Source organism: Salmo trutta, chromosome 19 (genome assembly GCF_901001165.1).
Source record: "Salmo trutta chromosome 19, fSalTru1.1, whole genome shotgun sequence".
NCBI lineage: Eukaryota > Metazoa > Chordata > Actinopteri > Salmoniformes > Salmonidae > Salmo > Salmo trutta.
This window is the reverse complement of record NC_042975.1, coordinates 13,701,485-13,714,777: the sequence shown is the minus strand read 5'-3', so window position 1 is coordinate 13,714,777 and position 13,293 is coordinate 13,701,485. Positions and strand designations below refer to the sequence as shown.

Here is a 13,293-nt window from a genome sequence, read left to right as displayed (position 1 = left end):
CAGTGGTGTATTCATTACGGAAGCTGTTTACCGTTTAAGAACCAAACAGAAGCAAACAGAGCAAAAATAGCATTTCTATTGGACAAATTCAGGTAGGACCCACCCTGTTTGCTGCCGTTTAAGGAACTTTTTGCAACACAACCAGTGGACAGCCAGTGAAAAATGATCTTGCAACAGTTGCATTGTGCGGATCCCAGCCTATGGAATAAAAGTTTGAGTTCCTCCCTTCTAAACTCCCCCATGGTATTGTGCTCCATACTTTCAAAAACAAGTTTCGGTAGTGCTCAAAGCATGCCATTCTGAGAGCAGCATTTATTTTACAACTGAAAGCAATGAGCCCAATCAACCCTCCATGATAACAAAATCAAAAACAGATTAGGCTAATTAGTCTTTAGTTTCGGGGTTTGCTCAAGTAAAACAATGTAGCTAATCTCCATTTCCAAGTCCTATTCTTGAAGATCAAGGGGTATCATTACATTAATTGGAATGACCGGAAATCTGACAGCCTCTATTTTTTTGTAAGTCAAGATATAGCCTAATCTTATTATTACCTGTAGGAGAAAGCAATGGGTTAGAAGAAGCCTACATAACCAACCCATAAAGTAAAATGCAGCATCCATTTACAGCCAGCTATGTAAACTCTAACATTGATTTATTCTCCAATAGAAGTTGTTTTATTGGTAATAGTAATTGTTGTCTTCTTCAATGCCTCTTGAGCAGGTTGGAGTTTATTGGGACGAGTCTTGTCCTAGAGGCACAACTGAGCGCTTTCTGCAAGATTGGCCAGCTGCAAAGTCAAAATTGGCTATTGTAAAAATTTATGAAAACAAAAATGTGCTTTTTGGTCTTTTCTTTGTGTGTAGATCAGCTTTAATATTGTAGATAAACTGTGGCTTCCATCAATGTAATTGTCTGCATCATTTCATATTTTTTTCAACTGTGCTGTGATGTTTCACAAACGTTATGAACCTTCTCTTCTCATAGTTTCTACAGATTGTAAATTAAAGATAAACATGTTTGCTGCGAGTATTATTTTACTATTGATCGATTGACTAGGACGTCAAAATCACCCTGCAGTGCTATTTGCAGACTTAGCTCCAGGTAAATGTTGCAATTCTTCAGCCATTCCTCCTGAACCTGCGACCAAAAACAAGCTACAAATGCACAGTACCAAAATAAATGATCTAATGATTCTCTCTTCACAGCAACATCTGCAGAGCTGAGATGGTTGTATCCCCCAAATATATAACATTCTATTGGTTACAAGAATTTTGTATAATAATTTAATTCAAAAAACGACATTTTGAATCCGGTGTCATTTTGTGTATCAGTTCATAAACCATGTGCCATGGAATCGATACATCAAATCTCTTCCCAACTATTTTGCAATCTATATGGCACAGCTGTACATTTTTAGTCCTTAAATGAAACTGGTATACTTTTTTTATTTATCACAATTTTCTTTAAAAAAATTTGGTCTTTAATGCAGGGCCAACAGACAAGTTTCCTGTTCTTAATTGAAGGTCTTAATTGAAGGTTAGGTTTAGGCATTAGGGTTAGCAGTGTAGTTGGGGTTAGGTTAGGTTTAGAATCAGATTTTATGACTTTGTCTGCGCTAAATGCCCACACCAGTAAAAGACAATGAAAGACAATGGTTAGAGCTTACCCATAATGTTGTACAATGATGTAAGTCAATAAGTCATCATTTTACTACAAGTATGATATATTTGGGCTTGAGGTGATAAAACCGCACTGCCCGCTTCATGCAAATTCATGCCAATGACGTGTCTTTTTCTATGAAATGACTCGTAAATTATTTTTAGCCTACGTTTCAGGGCTGGGTTTTATTTGAATGGTAAAACTCACCAGCATGGCATTGTTTATTAATCAGAAACACCTACAAAGTATGTGTCGCAACTGAGCTGAGCAATAAACTTTGGATACATCAAAGATGGTGGATAAATTAAGATCACTCACTAGGCCGTTTACCACTGATAATAATGGTTAGTTCCAGTCTACTTAACGGGGTGGGTCTCCCATAGACACCAATGCAATACCAGCTGGGTCTGGTCTACTTAGTTCATTGACTTTCCTTGAACCAGAAAAAAACAGTGAGTTTGGGTGATTCTCTTCCATCTCTGGCTACAGCTTTTCGCTGTGAAATGATTGCATTTTGGAACCCCGATCCACACGTCACCTCAAGATGAATGGTTTTGACCACACTCCATTGCTTTGATTGGTGCAGCTAGAAATCACAAGTGTCTCCTATAATGAAAAGGCACCCGCGAAAGAAGATTCCACAAACTTGTTCATCTATTTTGTGCTGTTGTTACATCAAGTATTGGAGTTTTCGTTTTGTATCCGATGCGCTCAGGGTGTTGTTGCATATCAATTGTGGCGTACATCATGAGCAAAGTCATTGTAGCCTATCATTTCACTTCCCCTAGCTGTGAGAACCATGCTATCCACCCGGTTACTCAATCCTGCACCTTAGAGGCTGCTGCCCTATGTACATAGACATGGAATCACTAGTCACTTTAATAATGTTTACATACTGTTTTACTCATTTCATATGTATATAGTGTATTCTACTGTATTCTAGTCAATGCCACTCTGACATTGCTCATTCTAATATTATATATTTCTTAATTCCCTTCTTTTATTTTGAGATTTGTGTGTATTGTTGTGAATTGTTAGATACTACTGCACTGTTGGAGCTAGGAACACAAGCATTTCACTGCACCTGCAATATCATCTATTAAATATATGTGACCAATAAAATTGGATTTGATTTGATTACCGGAGCTTAATCTTATTCTTTCTATTTCTATGGCAGATTTGCAGATGCAATTTATGGAAGATGCCAAAACTTCTGAGATCTTTTTTTTTTTTAATTGATCTAGTTATGAACAAATTCTTATTTCCAATGACAGCCTACACTGGCCAAACCCAGATAACGCTGGGCCAATTGTCACTCCAGACACCCTGATTCAAATCCAGTCCTTATGGGACTCCCAATCACGGCCAGTTGTAATACAGCCTGGATTTGAATTAGGGTGTCTGGAGTGACACCTCTAGCACTGAGATGCAGTGCCTTAGACTGCTGTGCCACTCAGGAGCCTAATATATAACAAAGTCAAATATTTATTTTACCTTTATTTAACTAGGCAAGCCAGTTAAGAACAAATTGTTATTTACAATGACGGCCTACCTATAAAGGGAAGAGGGTGCCATTTGGGACACAAACTATAATTGACATAAACCTCAAATAACCCTGCCCTATCACTGCCAAGGGATGAGCTGTAACATCTCCACCAGAGGAGGCTGGTGGGAAGAGCTATAGGAGGACGGGCTCATTGTAATGACTGGAATGGAATTAAGGGAACGGAGTCAAACAGGGGGTTTCCATATGTTAGATGTGTTTGATACTGTTCCATTAATTCCATTCCAGCCATTACAATGAGCCCGTCCTCCTATAGCTCCTCCCACCAGCCTTCACTGATTTCCACTCCACATATCTAACAATAAATGTTTACCCATTTTAAAACAATGCCCTGGGTTGTCGCATAAGACATTAAAATACCAAATTGTTTGCATAGTCAACTTACACACAGCTCTGGCACACACACTTACTCCACCGGACATGCCACCAGGGGTATTTTCACAGTCCCCAAATCCAGAACAAATTCAAGAAAGTATACAGTATTATATAGAGCCATTATTGCATGGAATGCCGTTCCTTCTCATATTGCTCAAATAAACAGCAAACCTGGTTTATAAAAACAGATAAAGCAACACCTCACGGCACAACGCCTCTCCCCTATTTGACCTAGATAGTTTGTGTGCATGCATTGATATGTATGTAGTTCTGTCCTTGAGCTGTTCCTATCTATTAATGTTCTGTATTATGTCATGTTTCATGTTTTGTGAGGATCCCAGGAAGAGTAGCTTCTGCTTTTGTAACAGCTAATGGCGATCCTAATAAAACACCAAACAGACATATTATTTTATGTCTACGGTTTAATGGCATAAGAGTGATAGGTAGTGAGAGGTAGGGAGATGGAGTTTGGAGAGACGGGTAGAGAACCTCAGGGGAACTATTTGAAAGCAGCCCAGCGTGGTGTGGCTTACTGTATCATACAGAGATATTTCTTCATCATCCATGCCATTAGGATCCCTCCTCTGAGAAGAGATGGCAGCCCAGGGGGAATTTATGTCCTCAAAATAATTGTTTAAAGTGCAAATAAACCACACAAAAAACTGTACGAAACTCAATGTTTAAAGTTAATCACAAGACTGAATAAAATATGAAAAGACAGCATATTGTCTTATGAAAGTAGGAGACTTAGAAGACAAAAGCATTCATTTCTATGTAGCTAGCGTGTTGCCACAGTGAAGACTAAGCATGGTAACCACCAGCCCAAAAACAAGGCTGTGTGGAAGGTAGGTAGAGTTTGACACTGATTGTGTTGGCATTCTCTCACTTACAGCCACTAACACCTCCGACTGACCAAGACAATACTTTTTTGCCTTTACCTGCCTAATTTTGGTTCCAAGCACCATTTTATTTGTTTACGCGTTGAGCACGTTCTCTCCCTTTACCTGAGAGTAGGAGAACATTATTTCACCAATAACACCCACAGAGGACTTCCATGTCAGTCAGAGAGAGAGAGAGAGAGAGAGAGAGAGAGAGAGAGAGAGAGAGAGAGAGAGAGAGAGAGAGAGAGAGAGAGAGAGAGAGAGAGAGAGAGAGAGAGAGAGAGAGAAAGAGAGAGAGAGAGAGAGAGAGAGAGAATCTGCAGTGAGTCATCCATAAATCACCTGGACCAGAGGGGTTGGGTAGGTTACTTTCTAAATGTAATCCGTTACAGTTACCTGTCCAAAATTGTAATCAGTAACATCCCTTTTGGATCACCCCAACTCAGTAACGCAATGTTATTACTTTTAGATTACTTTCTCTTAAAGGTCCCCCCCCCAGAGGGCAATGCCGCCCCTATTTCAAAGTAATTCCTGTCCTATAGCAGAAATGTTCCTTTAGTCTCCACCTCCGAAGAATGACGCAGGCTGCTAATACATGTTCACAAATTGGGGATGGGAACATTGTGGGTGACTTCCATGTGGAGAGGAGAAGTAACAAGTAGGGCCCTGACAGCTGTCAATGTAGCTAGCTAGCATGCTAACCTTATCTAGCTAACTAATGTTAACTAATGTTATATGTTGTTACTACACCTTATTCAAAAGATTTGCCAGCTATTCTATGGCTGGTTCTGGATTTTTCATAAGTATGTTGTGAAAACAGTCACAGATGGATAGGGGAAACCAGTATCTTGGGTGGCAGGTAGCCTAGTGGTTAGCGTGTTGGACTTGTAACTGAAAGGTTGCAAGATCAAATCCCTGAGCTGACAAGGTAAAAATCTGTTGTTCTGCCCCTGAACAAGGCAGTTAATCCACTGTTCCTAGGCTGTCATTGAAAATAAGAATTTGTTCTTAACTGACTTGCCTAGTTAAATTAAGGTTAGCCCTATGGACACTGGTCAGAAGTCATGAACTATATATGGAAGAGGGTGTCATTTGGAACACATCCATGTCCCTGATAATAGATTGAATGTTGGCTTGCCTGGCTCATTAGGCTTACAGTATGGGTATGTCATCTGTTTGGTCTTCCTTGACAGCATGGTTGATCATTTATTTCTGTCATCATAAGTTGTTACTGTAAGAATCCCCCAAAATGTTCACTGGAAAGCAACAAACAACACTATATAATCCTCAAAACAAACACTATATAATCATGTACCAATCACATAGTATCACTTGAAAATGAGCTTAAACCCCCTACAGTCAATGTCAGTGTAATTGGCATAATTAACAAATCCCCATCAAAATCTGTGTAAGATGCAGCCCATATTTTTGTATGGGCTGCATCTCAATCCACTGCATCCACCAATGTCTGCTTTCCACATCTGCTACAGCAGAACTTTACATGTTTCTTCAAGTGCAGTCGCAAAAACCATCAAGCGCTATGATGAAACTGGCTGTCATGAGGACCACCACAGGAAAGGAAGACCCAGAGTTACCTCTGCTGCAGAGGATAAGTCCAGTAGAGTTACCAGCTTCAGAAATTGCATCCCAAATAAATGCTTCACAGAGTTCAAGAAACAGACACATCTCAACATCAACTGTTCAGAGGAGACTGTGTGAATCTTCATGGTCAAATTGCTGCAAAGAAACCACTACTAAAGGACACCAATAATAAGAAGAGACTTGCTTGGGCCAAGAAACATGAGCAATGGACATTAGACCAGTGGAATTCTGTCCTTTGGTCTGATGAGTCCAAATTTGAGATTTTTAGTTCCATCCTCCGTGTCTTTGTGAGACGCAGAGTAGGTGAATGGAAGATCTCCACATGTGTAGCTCCCACCATGAAGCACAGAGGAGGAGTTGTGATGGTATGGGTGCTTTGCTGGTGACACTGTCAGTGATATATTTAGAATTCAAGGCACACTTAACCAGCATGGCTACCACATCATTCTGCAGTGATATGCCATCCCATCTGGTTGGCGCTTAGTGGGACTATCATTTGTTTTTCAACAGGACAATGACCCAACACACCTCCAGGCTGTGTAAGGGCTATTTGACCAAGAAGGAGAGTGATGAAATGCTGCATCAGATGACCTGGCCTCCACAATCACTCAACCTCAACCCAATTGAGATGGTTTGGGATGAGTTGGACCACAGAGTGTAAGAAAAGCAGCCAACAAGTGCTCAGCATATGTGGGAACTCCTTCAAGACTTTTGGAAAAGCATTCCAAGTGAAGCTGGTTGAGAGAATGCCAAGAGCTGTCATCAAGGCAAAGGGTGGCTACTTTGAAGAATCTCAAATATAAAATATGTTTTGATTTGTTTAACACTTTTTTGGTTACTCCATGATTCCATATGTGTTATTTCCAAGTTTTGATGTTTTCATAATTTTTGTACAATGTAGAAAATAGTAAAATGAAAGAAAAACCCTTGAATGAGTAGGTGTGTCCAAACATTTGACTGGTACTGTATATGTTTTGGATACCTAAAGGGGTCCGAAAATTCCACATCAAGTAGCTAAATGATCCTTAGTATGACCATCTTAAAACAATTCCATATGTTAACTTAGTAGAACCCCCCCAGGATTAGCCCCCTCCAGGCTTAGACAGGGTTTCCCAAACTCGGTCCTCAGAACCGAAGGTCTGCACATTTGATTTTATGCCCTACCACTACACAGCTGATTCAAATAATCACCAAATTATCAAGCTGTAGTGTTAGGGCAAAAAACCAAAACGTGTACCCCTTGGGGTCCCGGGGACCGAGTTTGGAAAAGGCTGCCCTAGGGGGTTTTAAGATGTACAGAAGTAATCAAGATTTCAGTTTTTCACACAATTACATGCATTATAGCCTTCTTACCCTTACAGCTAATAATGCTGTAAAGAAGCAATATCACTCACATCTCAACCCTCTCAGGGGAGAGCCTTTATTGCTTTTGGCAAATGTATTTCATATTCAAACACAAATGGAGCAATTTGTGCAAATAGCATGGGCAGAAGTGGGCAGGAAGAATCCCTGGTGTGGGATCGTTGTAGGACCCCAGAGTAAGGCTCCTCACCTCAATAGCGCCAGTTAAGAATACCGTCCACAGAAATGGGCCAGAGAATGAATTAGGTGTGTCACTGGGTAAGGGCATCTGCAAGGGAACTGCTAAATGAAATCACGGCATACATGTCTGCATAGGATAACTATAGTGTGATAACAGATATAGTCCTGGCAGTTACATGTCACAGATATGTTGACTTTGAAATCAACTGTCGTAGTGTAAGTGGTAATTGCAAAAATCTAAAGACATTTATCTTATCTGTAAGAACATATGCCACACTGAAACGAATCAACTGAAATGTGTTCTACAGCCCTATTATACTGTGTAGTATATCACTGCATTGTTAAGCTGCACAGAGGTCAATCTGGCAACCAAGATGGCGCAGTCACACATGATTTACATCCCATTTTTGGGGTAATATTGCACTTTTATTTCTTTCGAGAACACTATTCCATATACATCGTTTTATATCATAATCACTACCATGACTTCCATTACAGCTATGCCTGTTTGTAATAATCACTGTCATTTCAGTAATTGTTTTATAGTTAGTTAAACAGTACCTTCCCAGTCATTCTGTGTGAGATATGTGTAGTGGGTAGTGCTGAGCTGTAGAGAAGTCTCTTTCTCTCTCTTTCGCTCTCTCTCCCTCTTTCTCTTTCTTTCGCTCTCTCTCCCTCTTTCTCTCTATCACTCTCTGTTTCTCCTCATCTCTCTCTCTCTCTCTCTTTCTCCTCATCTCTCTCTTTCTCCTCATCTCTCTCTCTTTCTCCTCATCTCCCTCTCTCTTTCTCCTCATCTCTCTGTCTTTCTCCTCATCTCTCTCTTTCTCCTCATCTCTCTCTCTCTTTCTCCTCATCTCTCTCTTTCTCCTCATCTCTCCCTCTTTCTCCTCATCTCTCTCTCTCTTTCTCCTCATGTCTCTCTTTCTCCTCATCTCTCTCTTTCTCCTCATCTCCCTCTCTCTTTCTCCTCATCTCTCTGTCTTTCTCCTCATCTCTCTCTTTCTCCTCATCTCTCTCTCTCTTTCTCCTCATGTCTCTCTTTCTCCTCATCTCTCCCTCTTTCTCCTCATCTCTCTCTCTCTTTCTCCTCATGTCTCTCTTTCTCCTCATCTCTCTCTCTTTCTCCTCATCTCTCCCTCTTTCTCCTCTTCATCTCTCTTTCTCCCCATCTCTCTCTCCCTCTCTCTCTTTCTCCTCATCTCTCTCTCTCTCTTTCTCCTCATTTCTCTTTCTCCTCATCTCTCCTCATCTCTCTCTCGCTTTCCTCCTCATCTCTCTCTCGCTTTCTCCTCATCTCTCCTCATCTCTCTCTTTCTCCCTCCCTCTTTCTCCTCCTCATCTCTCTCTTTCTCCTCCTCATCGTTCTCTTTTTCTTTCTCTTTCTCTTTCTCTCTCTCTGTGTGCCAGTTAATTTGCTTCCACAGATCTGAGATCGGCGCTCATTACTTAGGATTTATTATTCTGAGTGCACCTGGTAGGGCCTCCGTCTAATGGCAATTTACCAACATGACATTGATCACAGCATATGCATTCATAATAGTATGGAAGCAGTCTCTCTCTCTTTTCCTCTCTCTCTCTCTTTCTCTTTCTCTCTCACACATGTACGCACTCACACACGCACACACCTCTCTGCCTTCTCCATCCCTCCCTCTTTTCCTTTTCGGCTGCTGAGAACTTGATTTATATACTGCTTAGCTTGGTAACAATAAAGCAGATTTAGTAGAATATTAAATATTAATAATGCTGTCTGTGAATATTTTAACGCTGGAGTTAGCTCTCTTGCAGTCTTCTCCTCCTCCACCAGTCTGTGTGGGATGTATAATTGTTGGCCATGTCGTTATCCTGTGCTCTCTCTGTTTGGAGATGGGGGTTTAGTTGATGAAAAATACATGAGTCTCTTAAGTTGTCCCTGAGGTGTGCAAAGCAGTATCAGGGAGGATGTTAGCAGTCAGGTCTGTCGAGTAAAAGAGAGAGAAAACACTGTGACCAACCACTGCCTCTTGCATTTTTTAGTGTTTCTTGATTCCTTTGTCCTCTGTGTTCATTGGCCGTGTTCTGAACATGTCAGTGACCTGGGAATGACTAAAGTGTATGATTGTTACTTTTACAAGGGGACAAAACAATTAAAACAAGCTTGTGGCAAGATGCTATTTTGTGTTTTTCTTAAGTTGATCTCAACTTTTTTTTGTACATTATGTCTCTGCTGTCATTTCCTGTGACCTAAAACAGAGATCACTAACCTCGATTTGTATAAACATTTCTACTTCAACGAGTTGGCAGCTCTGGACGTTCTGCTTCCTCCGGACCAGGCCCTAATCGATAGATGAAACAGCGGTGAAAGAGATAGGCGAAGTGGCATCCTGATGAGACTACGTCGGCCAGCAAATAGACCACCATTGCCATCTATTCTATTCGGCGAATGTACAGTCGCTTGAAAACAAACTGGATGAGCTCCGTTCGAGACTATCCTATCAACGGGACCTGAAAAACTGTAATATCCTGTGTTTGTCAGAGTTGTGGCTGAACGAGAACATGGATTATACACACCTCGCTGGTTTTTCTATGCATCGTAAAGACCGTACAGCAGACTGGGGTAAGATGAAGGGAGGAGGGGTGTTTCTCTTTTTTAACAGCTGGTGCGCAATCTCTAATATTAAGGAAGTCTCGAGTTTTTGCTTGCCTGAGTTAGAATACCTCATGATTAGCTGCACACCATACTATTTACCAAGAGAGTTTACATCTATATTTTTTGTAGCTATCTATTTACCTCCTGATAATATGTTTAAGGTAATGACTAAAAGTATTCCACCCTGTTACTATATAATGGAGTGAAATGTATTTGAATCATAAGACTAGAATTCTCTAATGTGTGTGCGTAGGACAAGTTAAGACTTTACTATTTAGCAATATAGGCGAGACAGTGTGTGCAGAGGAAAAAAGGAACTTGTGACAGACAACTTGTGACCACTGTGAAACTGATAACAGTGGCTTGCAGTAGATTATGTAACATGCTGCAGGATATGATAAGCAATGTATGTGTTGGAGAAGACTTGTAAATAAGCATTGACAGTGTTAAAGAAGAGGAGGGGCATTTATAAGGGGTATGACATATGGTATGACCAAATATAAGGTATAAAAGGCTATGTGCTTGTATGATTGGGAGAGCTCTCTGAATAAAGAACTAACCTTTTGCAGAATTCTGGGACTTTGTCTAATTCTTCTATTAACCAGGGCCTTACAACCTCTGGAGAATTGGTCAAAGCTATAGTGATTGTTATTATCATCATTGGGATTGAAAATTCTTGTGACACCTCCTCAAACTGATGCTGGCATTAGCAAACAAGAAAATGCACATTCAGAATTTACGTTTCCGTAGCCTGTGATTTTAATGCAGGGAAAATAACATCAGTTTTACCTCATTTTTACCAGCATGTCATCTGTGCAGCTAGAGGCGACAAAACTCTAGATCAACTTTACGCCATACACAGAAATGCATACAAGGTCTTCCCTCACCCTCCATTTTGCAATCAGACCATAACTCTATCCTCCCGTTTACAAGAAAAAACTCAAATAGGAAGTACCAGTGATGCGCTCAATACGGAAGTGGTCCGATGAAGTGGATATTAAGCTAGCCAAACTGGAATAGGTTTCGGGGTTCATCCAATAACATTGAGGAATTTGCCACATCAGTCACTGACTTCATTAATAAGTGCATCGATGAAGTCGTCCCCACAGTGACCGTATGTACACTATATGTACAATATGTATGTGGACACCCCTTCAAATGAGTTGATTATACACCTGTTGCTGACATGTGTATAAATTGAGCACACAGCCATGCAATCTCCATAGACAACTATTGGCAGTAGAATGGCCTTACTGAAGAGCTCAGTGACTTTCAACGTGGCGCCATCATAGGATGCCACCTTTCCAACAAGTCAGTTTGTCAAATTGCTGCCCTGCTAGAGCTGCCCAGGTCAACTGTAAGTGCTGTTATTGTGAAGTGGAAACGTCTGAGAGCAACAACCGCTCGGCCGTGAAGTGGTAGGCCACACAAGCTCAAAGAATGTGATCGCCGAGTGCTGAAGTGCTTAGCACGTAAACATCATCTGTCCTCGGTTGTAACACTCATCACCAAGTTCCAAACTGCCTCTGGAAGCAACATTAGCACAAGAACTGTTCGTTCTTGTGAAATGGGTTTCCATGGCCGAGCAGCTGCACACAAGCCTAAGATCACCATGCGCAATGCCAAGCGTCGGCTGGAGTGGTATAAAGCTCGCCGCAATTGGACTTGGAGCAGTGGGCTGTTTTTCATGGTTCTGGCTAGGGCCTTTAGTTCGAGTGAAGGAAAATCTTTCCCCTACAGCTGCTGATATTCTAGACTATTCTGTGCTTCCAACTTTGTGGCAACAGTTTGGGGAGGGCCCTTTCCTGTTTCAGCATGACAATGCCCCCGTGCTCAAAGCGAAGTCCATACAGAAATGGTTTGTCGAGATCGGTGTGGAAGAACTTGCCTGCACAGAGCACAGACCTCAACCACATCTAACATCTTTGGAATGAATTGGAACGCCGACTTGGAATGCCCAACTTCACTAATGTTCTTGTGGCTGAATGGAATCAAGTCCCCGCAGCAATGTTCCAGCATCTAGTGGAAAGCCTTCCCACAAGAGTGGAGGCTGTTATAGCAGCAAAGGGGGAAACAACTCCATATTAATGCCCATGATTTTGGAATGAGATGTTCGACGAGTAGGTGTCCACATACATTTGGTCATGTAGTGTTCATACCCCTACCTGAAGCTATGGGTAACATCCACACTGAGCTAAAGGCTAGAGCTGCTTCAAGGCGCTACAGAGGGTGATGAATACGGCCCAGTACATCACTGAGGCCAAGCTCCCTGCCACCCAGGACCTCTATACCAGGCGGTGTCAGAGGAAGGCCCAACATTTTTTCAAAGACTCCAGCCACCCAAGCCATAGACTGTTCTCTCTGATACCTCACAGCAAGTGGTACCAGTGCACCAAGTCTGGAACCAACAGGACCCTGAACATTTTCTACCCCCAAGCCATAAGACCGCTAAACAAGACTGCAAAATAGCTCATCAAATGGCTACCCGGACTTCTTGCGTTGACCCTTTTTTGCACTAACTCTTGCACTGGCACACACACACTGGACTGAAACAACACACTCACACATACTTACACTGACACCCCAACACACACACAGACACACATACACTCACCACATATGCTGCTGCTACTGTCTATTATCTATTCCGTTGCCTAAACACTTTACCCCTACCTAAACTCAGCGAAAAAAAGAAATGTCCCTTTTTCAGGACCCTGTCTTTCAAAGGTAATTCATAAAAATCCAAATAACTTCACAGATCTTCATTGTAAAGGGTTTAAACACTGTTTCTCATGCTTGTTCAATGAACCATAAACAATTAATGAACATGCACGTGTGGAACGGTCATTAAGACACTAACTGCTTACAGACTGTAGGCAATTAAGGTCACAGCTATGAAAATGTAGGACACTAAAGAGGCCTTTCTACTGACTCTGAAAAACACCAAAAGAAAGATGCCCAGGGTCCCTGCTCATCTGCGTGAACGTGCCTTAGGCATGCTGCAAGGAGGCTTGAGGACTGCAGATGTGGCCAGGGAAGTA

The 13,293-nt window shown here is 41.5% G+C and overlaps 1 protein-coding gene and 1 long non-coding RNA gene across 2 annotated transcripts in view; one reads left to right on the top strand and one right to left on the bottom strand.

The window, feature by feature from the left end:
- Positions 1 to 13,293, top strand: part of LOC115154018 (follistatin-related protein 4) — a 260,009-nt gene that overhangs the window by 55,440 nt on the left and 191,276 nt on the right. The gene's annotated exons all lie outside the window — the stretch shown is intronic.
- Positions 9,011 to 10,099, bottom strand: LOC115154019 (uncharacterized). The gene is made up of 2 exons (XR_003867807.1): positions 9,867 to 10,099; positions 9,011 to 9,580 (listed from the first exon to the last, which is right to left on the bottom strand). It is a non-coding gene; the product is annotated as an uncharacterized LOC115154019 (long non-coding RNA).